Source organism: Anomalospiza imberbis, chromosome 7 (assembly GCF_031753505.1).
Source record: "Anomalospiza imberbis isolate Cuckoo-Finch-1a 21T00152 chromosome 7, ASM3175350v1, whole genome shotgun sequence".
NCBI classification, from domain to species: domain Eukaryota; kingdom Metazoa; phylum Chordata; class Aves; order Passeriformes; family Viduidae; genus Anomalospiza; species Anomalospiza imberbis.
In genome coordinates, this window is record NC_089687.1 from 8288809 (window position 1) to 8303289 (window position 14481).

At 39.2% G+C, this 14481-nt stretch overlaps 1 long non-coding RNA gene across 1 annotated transcript; it reads right to left on the reverse strand.

The window, feature by feature from the left end:
- Positions 1 to 2161: 2161 nt before the first annotated feature.
- On the reverse strand, positions 2162 to 6657 carry LOC137477591 (uncharacterized). Its single transcript, XR_011001073.1, has 3 exons — positions 6542 to 6657; positions 6170 to 6238; positions 2162 to 2329 (listed from the first exon to the last, which is right to left on the reverse strand). It is a non-coding gene; the product is annotated as an uncharacterized lncRNA (long non-coding RNA).
- Between the last annotated feature and the right edge of the window lie 7824 nt (positions 6658 to 14481).

Sequence of the window (14481 nt, forward strand, 5' to 3'; positions counted from 1 at the left end):
AATATAATATAATATAATATAATATAATATAATATAATATAATATAATATAATATAATATAATATAATATAATATAATATATAATTTGTTATATAATGATTTCGGGAGATATTTAATGGAAAATTTTCCCCACCAATTATAACCTGAAATAAATACAAAATGGAAATCATCAAACTGCTGTTACTCAATAAACAATTCTGAGCAGTAAGCACTCCAGGCAGTGAAATTTCTCTGCTTTTTTCAAATTTCCTTGTTTATGCATGCCTGTTTTAACCTAGAATGCATTTAACAGCTCTCTTTTTTAGGTATTTGCTATTGATAATATATAATGTAATGTGGACTGCTCATCTAAAGCAGAATATCTGTCTGATAGCTGCCATTAAGGAAACAAAAAGATACTAAATCCAGGAACTGTCTTGAGACTGAAGTTTTGCACAAGTCACATTTACATGTTTACATAAATTAGTCTCCAAAGGAATTTTATCATGGGAAGAAAAGTCTGGGGTTTCTATTGAAATTTCCTTAAGCTTCTTCATTGGTCATTAAGTCAAATTTTCTACAGGTCTAAAATTGATTTCCACATTGAAAAGAAAAATCTGTCACATTCTGCAGAATTTTGTAGCTCTATTAAAAAGCAGCAAAATGCATAAACTTCTGAAAAAAATCCTTCCCTAACATTTTTCTAAACAGGTCAAAGTAATGATTCAGCCAACGAAACAAACAATCCCCCCACCAAAAAAAAAAAAAAAAAAAAAAAAAAAAAAAAAAAAAAAAAAAACCAAAAGCCAAGTCTTTAACACTCAACCTTTTTCAGTGAAGTTATCATGTAAAGCAGAAAAATAGTAGAACAGAAAAGAAATAAAATATGGTGCAACGGCCACAGGAAAACTTCCCAGTTCTTGCTGTTTTAGGAGCCATTTAATAAATTTTTTTTCTGTGTAAATGAGTAGAAAATGCAGAGACTATTTCTGGATTAATCTTCCATTGAGGATAACCTAGACTAATCTCTCACTGAAGTATTTTGCTTCCCCTTTCCCCCCGAGTCTCCAGTAAGATTAATGTGTGAGCACAGCACAGTAGCTTATTTAGCTTCACAGCAATTCCACTTGGTGGCAAATTATTAATATTTATAAAGAAACTGTGGTAGCAGAAGGCTCTGTGCTGGATTAGCTATCTAGGAACACATTTATGATTTTGGGACTAGAGGAAACACCTCAATGAATACGCAGTTTTTGAGTGCCCCAGCAGCCAAGGCTAGAGACCAGCTGCAGCACTTCCACGATTTCTGGCCTGTGTACATCCACGTCTTTGAAAACTCCACCAGTTTGGGGATTTCTCATAAAATATGCTGAGGCTTAACTTGTGCCTCTTCCTTGAACATCTCCAGAGCATGACCTGGCAGCACCTTGAATGTCTCCCAGCCTCTCTGGCTCCAGGGCAGCACTGGCAGGGCATCACCCCCTGCCTGAAACACACAGGCAAGGCTTGCCCTGACTCCTTCATCTCCTCTGCAAAGCTGGCAAGACGAGTTCTCTGCAGAGCAGCCCTTGGCTTCTTGGCTTCTGACTGTGCCTCTAGGTCACACTGACCAACTTGCCATCAGAGAGAAGACAAACAGGTCACAGCCCTGTGTTTGCTCCTCTTGGCTTCAGTGGGGCTCAGTGGATTAATTGATCCGTGAGTATTGAAGACAGATCCTTACCAGGAAATGGGAAAGGTGTTGCCCAATTCTGCAGTCACTCAGTCTGACTAATTACATGAAGGGTCATGGCTAGATTAGTTTTCCAAGCTAAATTCTTTCATTGCTCGAAAGCAATAAATCTAAAGCAGAAACCAATGTCTATTCTCTAGAAATAGATTTATTTTCTCCTTTGCAGTTCTCAGGAATTGCTGCTGAAATGGTGAACTTTTCTAAATGTCACTTAAAAGGTTCACTGATTTCTTTCCTTGTTTCCTGAATCCAGTGTGTGTGTGCCTGTCGCTGTACCTAACCCTGTAGGAGCTCCTCTGTCCACACTTCTCTCCAGTACTGTCCCACACTTACTCTCCTGTCCTTCCCCTGATGCTTTTCAAAGATTAATCCATTTTTTCATCAGCTAATAAATTTTTCAGAGCAGTTATCTGTTCTAAAATTTGCAAATTTGTAAGGAATATATTTTTTTCTCTTATGTTTACTGATTCTATATGGAATTGAAAATTCCTTACTTTTTAGATTTCCATTTCAGTAATTTTCTTGTTCTCATCTCCTTTTACTGGTTCTTAAAAACCACCTGTTGCCTTCAGTGCTTGTGTTTCCTGTTTTTCCAATGAAATTTGCATACACCAGTACCTTTGAGAACAAATGCTTCAGATGTAACAGAACAGACTCTATAAGCAGGGTCTCAACAATATAAAAAGACACTATAAATAAACAACATATCTTTCTTGCTTTCCCTTTTCCCTTAATTGATAAGTTGGACATGTGAGAACAGAATTTCTAAGGATATTAGGAATTTTCCAGTGGTGGGGAGAGAACACAGCCTAGAAATTCTTTCTTTCTAAAAGATCCTGAAAAAAAAGAATGGAGGCCTGTAAAGGGTCTCCGCTGTAAAAAATGAAAGGAAAACTCAATTTTTATCCATTTTATCCTTGCACTTCAACAAGACTTCTTGTCCATTTAAATGAAGAAAATATTCATGTACATTTCTTTGGCATTGTGAGTGAATTTGATTCCTGTTTATCTCTCTCTCTTGGACAGAAGGGGGAAAATCAAAATTGAGAAACTAGGTCACAGACCAATGTCTTAACACCCATTTTTTCCCTCCACTGGGACTTTTAAAACAAAGCTAGGAAAATTCCAGGCCAAAGCTACACTGTAAGGAATGAATTGAAGAACAGAGTTTAGACAAACTGGCAGGTTTGTCGTGACTGGGAGCAACAGAAGGTCTCACAAGTTCCATGTTTCTGTTTTGTCCAGGTTTAGCCAGGTTTGCCCCACTCCTGAGGAACTGCAGTCACTTGTGTCCTGGAGCTTGTTCCCACCAGGGCTGCTGAGGACTGGCTTGGGGGAATCCTCTTTCCCAGGCCCTGCAAGAGCCAGGGTAGAGCTCTGTTTGTGCTGCTGGCACCCACTGCACCAGCCTCTGCAGGACAAGGTCCTGCTGAGCCACCACACAGATTTCATTGGTGTCTGTGGCTGAGCAATGCCACACAGGAGCCCACCCTGGGATCAATAGGATCGCATGGACAGAGCACCTATTCTGCAATCTGGCTCTGAGCTTCCCATTTGTTTGGGTTTGGTATTTTGAAATTTAATTGTGGCCTTGCTGTTGACTATTTTAGTCCTTTCCCACTTCCTTTCTGTATTGCTGGATTTCAGCCAGGTTTCTCTTTACTCATTTCACATTCCTTCGAAGTCTGCCTCTCTCCAAGCCCGATCCATTGGCATTGCTGTGCTCTCTGCAGGCCTTCATCAGCATGTTAAACCCCACGATGGAGGAGAAGAACAAAGAGTCAATGTGCTAAAAGAGGGCTTTGGGTGAATTATGTTCAAAAGGGATCTTTGAAATCTCAGTTAGCTTAAATGGCATGTGTGAAACAGCCTGCCTCCCTGAGGTCATCAGCAAGGTGAACTGTTCTCATCACTGCACAATAAAAGTGTCATTGTTTTATGTACAGCAATTCTGGATACACTCTCCCTTGCAGTGAGCAATTTGTCCAAGAATAAAAGGGAAGTGTTCACACTACACTTTTTATATGATCATTCCTGTTTGAGGAATCTTACCAGGCAAGCTTGTTAAAGCAGGTGATTGTGAAGAGGAAAAACATAACAGTCAAAGAACAGAAAATAGGACAATATGTAGGATTGAGGAAAAAAAAAGATAATAGAAAACACAGGGCTGTGTTTTTCTTAACATCATTAAGGGGAACTAAAACAGTTAAAACCTTTCATTAGTGAATTCTGCACAGCATAAATAGACTGTTAGGTGCTTTCCTGGCAACATGCTCTAGCAGCAGTGCTCACCCTATGAGAAAAATGCTTTTAGCTCAGTCTCATGTCCCAGACAGCAGCTAGAGTGGCAGCTCAGGGAAGAGGGTGGCAGCTGTGCCACCACACAACTGTGTCTCCCTCAGACTCTCTCAGATCCAGAGGTTAGTTACTCAGGGCCAAGCCCAAGGTAATTTGCTTAACAGTCAGTCAAGAAATACTCCAACCCACCCTCCCACCAATCTTAACACTTTTTAAGACATACATAGGCTTTTTTTTTTTTTTTTTTTTTGCACACACAACACTGTGTGGCAATGATTCCCCTGGCTTCCTACATTGCTTGTAAAACTGAGCCTGGACAACTAAAAGTGGCGTGTTTTTCAAATGTTCAGAGGACATTTAAATGAACATCAGGAAGAATAAACCAAAGTCCCTGTAACACAACATGAGTCTGTGCAAGCTTTGGGCTTCTGGAGTCAAATTACTATAAATTCTGTCTTTTAATAAAACATGTTGCTTCTCTCATTTTTCAGAGCCACAGGAACACTTTGATGAGACAATTAGAGACACTCACACCAAGCAACTCAATTAATGTAGATGCAATTTTATGAGCAGATTAAAATCTTTGACCACTTAATGATGATTGAGTATTTCATGCCACTTCCTATTAGCCAAAAGGGACCCTCTGAGCAACGGGAGCTGCTGTCATAGGGCCCTTGCCCTCGCAGGGTGGCACTTTTCACACTGCTCCAAGGCAGCCCTCACACCACAGCAATGGCACACACTCAGCAGCTGCTCTGAAGGTCCATGAATGGAAAAAAGGCAACTTAGAGCAACTTAAATAATGTGCTTCTTGAGGAAGTTCCTCTCCTCTGTGCCAAAAAGGTTACTCTAATTTTTAACTGAAGGAGTTGGTGCCTGACTGCAGCCCAAGAACTGGATTAAAATATAAAATAAAAGAAAAAAAGAAAGAATAAGGGCTGTTTATATTGCCTTCTGATTTCAATGTCTTCATGTCTGTACTGCAGGGTTTGGCCCTTTAGGACCTTCCTAACAACTTCTTCTGTCCCTTCCTGTGATATGAGAAGGAAGACTTCTTGCTCAGTATACAGCAGGGTCATCCAGAGAAACCAAAAATCTATTGCCACCTCTTAAGAGGCCATCTATGAGTATCACTTAGGGCTTCAAACCATGGAATGCCTCTCCCACAGAGAGAGATTTTCCTTGCACAAGGAAAATCAGTTTTCAGGAACAGGCAGACAAAAGAAACATGGGGAACGATTCCACAGAAAGTCTTTGACACCTTGCTTGGTCTTCTTTTAAAAAATACTTACAGATAACACTGTTTTATTTGGATTTTTTACTGTCACTTTAATTTACATGTCATTTTCTCTTTTCGGGGAAAGGCTGTCATCCAGCTTTGCTCTCAAAGGCCAAGGACTTTGGCAGGACTAAAAAACATCTGGCCAAGGTTCATGTGTCCCTGGTGGAAATTTGCAGATCAGCTCCTGCAGAACAGATCCCTTTGGAAGATTCTGACTGATGGCCAAGAGCAGCTGGAGTACACAAAACAAACAGTGTTTAAAAACATTAATTCCTGAAAATGTCATTTGCAACTCTGTTATGCATTTTATGAACTTTAGCTTACGCTCAATGTGGGCAGAATACTGCAGAGTCAAATTTAAGGGGAAGAAACAGGCCTTTAGAGAACCCCAACTCTAGGGCAACACTACTGAAATTAATTCCTTTCAGACACAAAGGCAACTTTTCAGTGTTCCCTTTGAGCTGCCTCAAAGCAGCTGTTTGCCCTGACACATCCTTTTGAAATCAAGGCTGGCATGTAAGAAAGCAAGAACAGGAGTTTCTCCTTGTTTAGGGCAGATTTCTCTCTCTTTTTGCAACACAACTTTCCTTCTTTTGGTTGAATAATTTTCCATTATATTCTGTGCTCTAAGGTATAAATTATTTATATTTTTGCACATTAAGAAGCAGAACTCACTGTTTGATCACTGACAGACCAACAGCCAAGGAAGGAACAACACAAGTTCAGTTGAAGGCTCTGCTACCAGTTGTCTGGAAAGAGGGTAGTCCCACAGGCCTTAACTGGATAAACTTCCAGTGAATCCATAAATAAGAGAAAAATAAAATATATTACTAATAAAGAAGAACAAATATTTTGCAAATGATGATCTGTTTACCTACCTGACCTCCTCATCTTCTCCAAGCTACAGGTTACAGCCAAGCTTTTCATACAGGTCACATTTTCCAGTTCTGCAGTTCAACAGTGATGAAGAAAAGGATTAATGGATTGGTTGGGGGGGGGGGTGTCCATTATTAGTTTTTATCTAAATTCTCACACAAAAGTAATTTCAGAGTGAGATATGCACCTATATGTGTGATATCATCCACATACACTATTTCATGTCATTAACACCTGAGGCCAATCTCAACATCAAAGCACACAATCTGTTCCGCACCAGTGACACACAGAAATGAAACCCAATCATCACAGTTTCCCCACATAGATTTTATTTTAGGAAGACACAAAAATTCTTTTTATAACCTGATGATTACCTGCTAATCAGTTCTATCTGTTAGTTCCTTGTGAATATCCAGATGCAATAAGCACACATGAGGACATGTGCCACCAGGCTGAAGTAGTCTGGGGCTTTGTTAAAATAGAAGATAAACAGTGATTTAAAGCATTACAGGGAATTTTGTCTCCCTTTACAGAAAAACTGCTGCATACATATATCATGAAAAAATTCAGTTCTATCCAGGTAAAGGTCATAGAAATTTTAACCTTCTTTATTTTCGGCTTAGAAATGTGCTGAATAGCCAGGTTTTGGGTTTTTATAACTCTTTAATGTTTCTCTCGGCCTGTCATGCACATAAAAAGCAAACTAGAGTCTGAAACCCTATATAAAGTCCTAATATTCAATGGAGGTTCATGATATTTGCTCAGTGACTTTCAGTAATTCATTATCCTGGTTCGTACCATTAAATAGTCCACTAGAGCTAACCTGCATTAACTTGGTACTTCAAAACTCAGTAGAGCTATGAGATTAATCAGATTTTCTGGGATTTTTTACCTTCTTTTCTTTTTAGAAAAAAGAATTTAAGCTTTCCATTTTAGCCAATTTTACTAAGGAAGACAAACCCATTGTCAAGCTTCACTGAAATGTGACAGAAAGAAAAAAATCTCCAATAGGTTCCTACAAGCCTCGCAGAGGCAGGTGAATAGCTAGAGGAAAAAGATCCTACAACTGCCCTGGCAGAGAAAAGCACACAGCATAAGATGATATAATATTCGATGCTGGAGAATCAACATAGCAGCAAAAAAGCCAGAATGCAATGCCTGGACAGCATGGAAAACTTCTGCTAAAGACTGCAACCATCAAGGAAAATGGTAGACTCTCATGAGCACCTGAGAAAAATGCTCTTTGTTTTGTCTTCTGGTTCCAGGACAATTTTATATTTAACACCTAAAGACTTTTTACCTATAGATTTCATGTTGAAACCATACAGCAGGACTGCTCAGAAAATCCACTCATTCTATTTCTTTGACTCCATCGAGTTACCAGACATTTGGTGTTTTCCACAAATCCCCTGGAATATTCCGTATTTCTAACCTTCTTCTGGTCACTACAAACCACTGCATGTGAACCACAGCACTGGCTGGAAGCTCTGAAGTACAGAACTCCAAAAATTAATTCAGCAGAGCTAAAATTATAGATCAATGTAAACAAATTGAAGCTCTATCAGAAAGTGCTGCCTTTCACTTTGACATCTAATAGCTCAGTCAAAGTTCCATTAAAAACAAAAGGCCATTTCTGAATTCCTTCACAGCTGGCTTTCATGCTATAGTAACCATTAGTGTCTCACTTTCTCTTCCTTTTATCCCACAGGTTATAAACACAAGCGGAGATGAGGAAATTGCAATGTGTGACAAAATGGTGATTCTCTGGCTGCAAATTTTTGCAGTATAAAATATTATGATCTTCTTTCTCTGCCTGTCTCTTTTTCTCTGCTTTTTTCCCCCCATGAAGTCAATTCCCATAGTAATGCTCAGGGCAGAGTGTATCACTGCAGGGCCCAGATGGTTAACTGTGGAAAACTATTCTCCATCTGGTTCCTTAGCAATATCCTTGAGCAGATAAGCTTGCAGCTCTGAAACTGTGTGAAGTTTTCCATGCAGCTGCTGTCTTTAGAGATACTTGCCCTGTATCTGGCTTCAGTTTTCATTTAGGAGGAGGAGCAAGGTTATGAAAAAGTCCCACAATATTATCAAAATCACTTGGGAACAGGAAAAAAAGCAATCAAAAAAAAAATCCTCCTAACAAGTGTCTTGGGTTTTATAATAAATTTAAGCCCTTTGAATTTTTACACCAATCAGTATTTCTTATTTTCCAGATCAAGGCAGATACTTATTTCCTTTACCTGCATGCCCCTTTAGTGAGAACATGGACTGTTTTAAGCATCAAGATGCTAATGCCTAGTAAAAAGGTGATGCAAAAAAAATCTGTGGTGATGTCAAGAATAAAGTAAAATCAGGGGCAAAAACTTACTTCCAATTAGTAACTAGAAAGTTTTGCCCACTGTCTCCAGTGCAGCTGGAGGGAAAAAAGAGATGACCTGGATGCTAATACATGTACAGATGGGATGCTTGGACTGAAAAGCAGGCAAAATCCAATAGAAAAGAGAATATTTTTAAGAAGTCCTAAAATAAAACCAGAAAGAGCTTTTCTGCACTCAAGCTGCCAAACTCTTCAAGAAGATCCAGTGAGACTGGATCTTTCCTCAGGCTGCAATGAGGTTTGGATCAGGCCACCACTTGTACTTTGAGAAAAGAAATAATAAATTTGCTGAAAAATATTCTAGAAGGATGGTGTTGGATGGTTTGATTCTGTGAGGAAGGCACCTCCCTTTATCTACAAGATTTATTAATGTTAATAACCAGGATGGAGTTAGAAATGCTTTGTGCAGAGATACTCCTTCATCCCACCGGGGTGACCATGAGCAGTGCCAAGATCAGCTGGGTGATATTATTATCCTGGGTGATTGTTATTGTTATTGTTTTAATTATTTTTTTATTATTATTATCTGCAAACCATTTAGCTCTCATCGCTTCTGGAACAGAACAGGAGGATTTGTAATCCAGACCTGGTTTTGACTGGAGCAGGGTATCTGTGGAGAAGTGCTGCTTCCCAGCCAGCCTGCTGCCTGCTGCTCCCAGCTGCCTTTGGATGGAATAGTGCTGAGCTGCTTGGTTTTTTCCAGGCTGGAGCCTGATCTTCAAGCCAGAGTCAAATATTGAGTGGGAAAAACCAGGAGCAGCCGACAGCTTGTCTCTGGTCCCAGCTTTGGCCCAACCTTTTGAGGGTGGTTTAGAGCATTCACAATTAACTGGACTTTTTGTAAGTTTCTGAGAAAGAGATAATAAAGGAAATTAATATTTTTAACTGGTTTGTGAGTCAAACTAAGCAGAATTTTACAGGATTAAAAAAAAAAAAAACCCTTTGGAGTAGGGTTCTTCTCTCAGCCAAATAGCAAAGGGACAGCACACAGGAAAGAGCTACTACATCTCAAAGGAAAAAAACATGCTAAACATAAATTGAGAGGTTAAGAGAATTATTCTATAATAAGTGTCAGGATTTAAAAAAACCCAGCCATATAAAATTAAGGTCAGAATGCAAATTTATATGTAATGGTTTCATGGGAGATGGTGAAGGGAAATGGCCAGCGTGCTGAGGACGCAGTTTGAACAGACGGCTCAAGGGTGAAATACTGAACATAACAAAGGAACTAAAAATTAAATGGAAATAAGGAGGTAACAGAATAGCAAAAGCTCTGTGCTGCTGTTTCACATTGTCCTAGTTTCAGCTGGGAGCTAACATTCTTCCTACTAACTCATACAATGCTGTGTTTTGGATTCAGGATGAGAAAATTGTTGATAACACACTGATATTTTAGTTGTTTCTAGGTTTTTTTCCCCCAAAGTTGAATACTTTTCAGTTTCCCTGACATGCTCTGTTAGTGAGAAGTTACACAGGATGCTGGAATGGAGCATGGCCAGGACAGGAGACCCAAAGTGGCCAAAGAAATATTCATATCATTATCACTATTATTATTAGTAGTAGTAGTAGTAGTTGGAGTATATCTAACTTTAATTGTTACTCTGTTTTTATCTCAACTGTTGAGTTTTACATTTTTCCACTCCTCCAATCCCAGCAGTGTGGGCAGTGAGAGGCTGTGTGCTGTTTCCAGCTGGGGTAAAACCACAACTCACAGTCCTGGCCAAAGGAGCAGGACAGATGAGAGAAAGGATTCACACTGAATAAACAAATTCTTCCAAGCTCTTCACAAGAAGCAACTTAAGAAAGAGAGAAATAACAAGGAAATATTTACGAACTTTCTTCAAGTGGAAAGGGCATGGTGGATGGGGAATTAAAGTCTTAATGAAATTAATTGAAATATCACACTTTACAGAAAAATGAAGTGGAAAACATCATTCTTGGAGATAAGGATTCATTATTTATACCTACTTTCCCCAGTGCACATTTCTAACCAGGAGGGAACTATTCAGAGGCTGATTTTTGTTTCCTTTTTTGTTTTAGGATATATTTGATATACATCCTTCCCACTTGTGGTGAGGTCAATCAGCCCAATTCCTTTGACACAAATGGATACAGGCTCTTTACTCCACCTCAGGAGTCTGCCCTCATCACCTCATCATGAGAGGGATTTATTATTAAATATTAATATATTTAATATTATTTGTTAAATAATAGTTATTATTATTATATTTGTTTCTCCAAGCATCCTTTTACCAAGGCCACAAAAAATACATTTAGCTGGTTTTTGTATGTTCCTTGAACGATAATTTGCACAGCACAAGTAAAGAGTTTTTTACCACATTTCCTTTTTAATGGACCTGAGGTCTCAAAAAAAATAGGAGAGATTAAGGTTTGTAAATATTTCTTAAAAATGCTAAGGGAATCTAAGTGATAACAGATATGCAGAGTGATACTGCTAAGGAGAACTTCTAAACTGAGTCACATATGAGTATTTTAATGAATGCACACTGTCCCTACTGCCTTGAGAAGAAAATTCCCATGTGAGAGCATATTTTTTCTTTAGCTTATTCTCCCTGATAGCCATGATGACAGACCTGTGGGCTCTGCAGTCTTATTAAAGCTTTGCAGTTGTGCTATTCTCTCTCCTTGTCTTCCAACTCCAACTCTGGACTGAACTGGATGCTGAGGGATGTCTGGCTATCCAACTGACCTGTTTCATTAGAGGAAATTCACCCATAAAATATAACCTGGGATATTGAACTAGACAAACATTTCACTTCAGTGTGGACAGCCGCTGAAAAGTCTGTAAAAAACTATGAAAATGTGCCAAAAATGGAAAGTCCTCAAGAGGCTTCTGTCCTTCTGTCCCCAGGTCTGGGGAAATTAAATTTAATTAATTAAATGTAATTAATAAAATACAACAGATTTTTTTTCCCAAAAAAAGAGCAATATACCACCAGTAGTATTTTGGATTTTTTTTCTGCCTTTTTTTTTAATAGCTGACAAACTACATCTGCTCGTGGTTGATCTTCCAAGGCCTCTAATTTATTTGAATTTCAAGGAAACTGGAAAAAATAAAGTGAAAGCCTAAAGGACAGTAGCTTCTAGCAGAGGCTTCTCTTTCCCATTCTATAAATCTAATGATGCATGCCATCCTGAGCTATGAGAGATGTGCTGGACTGTCATTGCAGCTGTCAAAAACATGTGGCAGTTTCATTCATTCTGAAGCAACTTTGACCACTTTTGCCAAATTTCATTAGGAGAGATTTGCAGATGATGCAGCTGACACAACTGAATTTCAGCTCCCAGCAGTTTGTGTTGGAGAGACAGATGCTTGTGAAAATATACAAGCAGAACAAAGATCAGGGTGACCACACAGTGAGAAAACTATTTCATCCCATTAGCAATAGACCATGAGCAGTCTTGGGGAGCACAAGTATCAAAATTAATAAAAATATTTTTTTAAGTATGCAAAAGTTGTAAACTCACTTAGCAAAGGGTGAGAAAGAAACCTCAAGCATGAGTTTGTCAGCTTCCCCATATCTTGCTGATGGCACTGAATAAAGTGCCTTACCTGCATCTACTTCCTGAGAGATCAAAGCCATTTCAGATTTAAGTGAAACAACTCTCTTAAATGATATACAGGGAATTTCAGTAGCAACCTAAGAGGTGCTGCCCGTGCTTAGAGACTCCCAGTGACACATGTTTGTTCCTAGGAGCTCTAAACCAAGACTACTTCCAGTCATTTTCCATATGTGCTTTTACATATCCATAAAACTCATCAGAACTTGTGTAGGATTCCCTGTCATGCTTCATGATAAGACATATACAGAAACTTCAGGCTGAAAATACTGTAGGTTTCCAAATATATATATTTCTTAAATATCTATATTTTTTTAGACACAGAATACACTGCAAAGGCACAGCCAGATGTAATTCTACTCAGAGGTTATTTTGTGTAATACACTTAGTCTCCTATTTTTAAGTCCACACTTCAGCTCCTTGCAGCTGCAAGTTTTGTCTTAAAGGGGAGAATAAATAAATCCCAAAGAACAGAGCTCATAACAACACATTAGCTTAGATTCCTTTGTGCTACTTGCTCCAGATGCACTGAAGAACAGCAAATCCTTTCAAGTGCTTCACAGCGGCTCCATCAGTGAATCTTTTTATTATCATCACAGCAGTTAAGGCTGCATCTACACTGAGAGGGAATTGCACACCAAGCTGGGATGTGAATTTGTGTCATATCAGCTCTTTACTGCCCTGTGTGGGTATTCAAGACTGTGCTAAGGGCAGATTTGACATCCATTTGTTTTGGCAGCCTGTGCCCTTCTCCTCTCCCTCTCTTGACCACCCAGCTCCCTCCAACATCTCCCTTTAGGCATCCTGGTAAAATTGTTTGTGACACTGTGGGAAGAAGTGATCCAGAATAATGAAAGCCATTTTTGCTAGGTTATTTTAAACCTGTTCCAATCCCTTGAGGTAGTTCAAGGCATGGATGCAAAAATACCTGTGCTAGCACAGCTGAGGAGGAGGTGAAGGAACAGAAACAGGCAGGCAGCATTAGCAATCAACCTCTCACCCTGTTAAATAAGTATAGCAATTTACACCCAGCTTACAAAGAAACTCAAAGTCCTACATCCCCCAAAACAAACAAACAAACAAAACCCCAAAACATATCACAATTTTATTTCTGTTGCTTTGGAGACTGAAATTGGCTCACCAGCAGAAGCAAACTCCAGTCCTAGTGCAAGGGAAAAGGTGGGAGTGTTCAAAAAGGTATGGAGAGCAGGAGGGACATGGAGGGACTGACTCCATCTCTTTGGCATCTGATTGCACTTTGATTTTCTTCAGCTGTGGCTGAAAAATGCCCCATTTGGTATTCATGTCATAAATTTGTTAAACAACCGTTGGTTCAGGAAATAAGGTGTTTCTGTGATTTCACTCCCAAGCTCCCAGTTTAGGACTGCTGACATATTCTGGTTTTCAGAAATCTGATAAGAGCTGAGTTCCAGCTGGGCAGTCAGTCCCTCTCTTGGGGTGCTGGAGACTGACAGAAGTTAAGTGATTTTTGCAAGCAGAAGGCTATTCTATGCCATATATTTTCTGTTAAAAATTCATAGAAACTAGTACAATATTACTTATTATTTTTGACCAAATGACATTCACTATATGAACAATTCACACAGTTTGCACCACCATTGAAGCAGAATAGTACAAACTAACACCAGTCAGAACTGAGAAAATATTTGCATTTAAATATTTTGCATAAGAAGACACTAAAGAAAAACCTTTTCCCGCATCATTTAGAAGAAAGAATAAGCACTGTGCTGCCATCAATGTGAAACTTTTGTTTTTAATTCAAACTGATTTTCAAAATCACACTGTTTCCTTGGACAATAAAAGAAAATTTGCAGAAACTTAGATATGGAAAATGAGAAAGACACTTGGGCTGCTCAATTTTTTCTGGACTAAAAGAACAAGATTTGAAATCGTAAAATTGCTAGAGAAACAGAGAGTCTGAGTCCTTCCCAGCTTTAATGACATGGCAGGGAGTGATTCTGGCACTGCAGAACGTGGTTTGAAAGGGAGAATTTCGCTGGCAGGATCGGAGGAGATTTCTCTGCTGCCAGTCACCAGGAAGCAGATGGCACGTCTTGGCTGAGTGGGTTCTCAGGCATCTCATTTCAGCAACCACTTCAGTGTAGCTGACAGCACCCTCAGATGTGGAACTCGCTACCTAAACACGGCTCTGACAGCCCCAGTGAGGTGAATCCCCAGTCACTGCAAGATCAGCCAGGAACGGGAGCACAGGAGATCTGCCTGCCCTGTGCAGGGAGCAACTTTCCTCTTGTCTCCAGCTAGTTACTTGCAAACTCTTAAGGGTAATAAAGAAACAATAACATTGTATCTATTGTGATTATTTAGCATAAAATC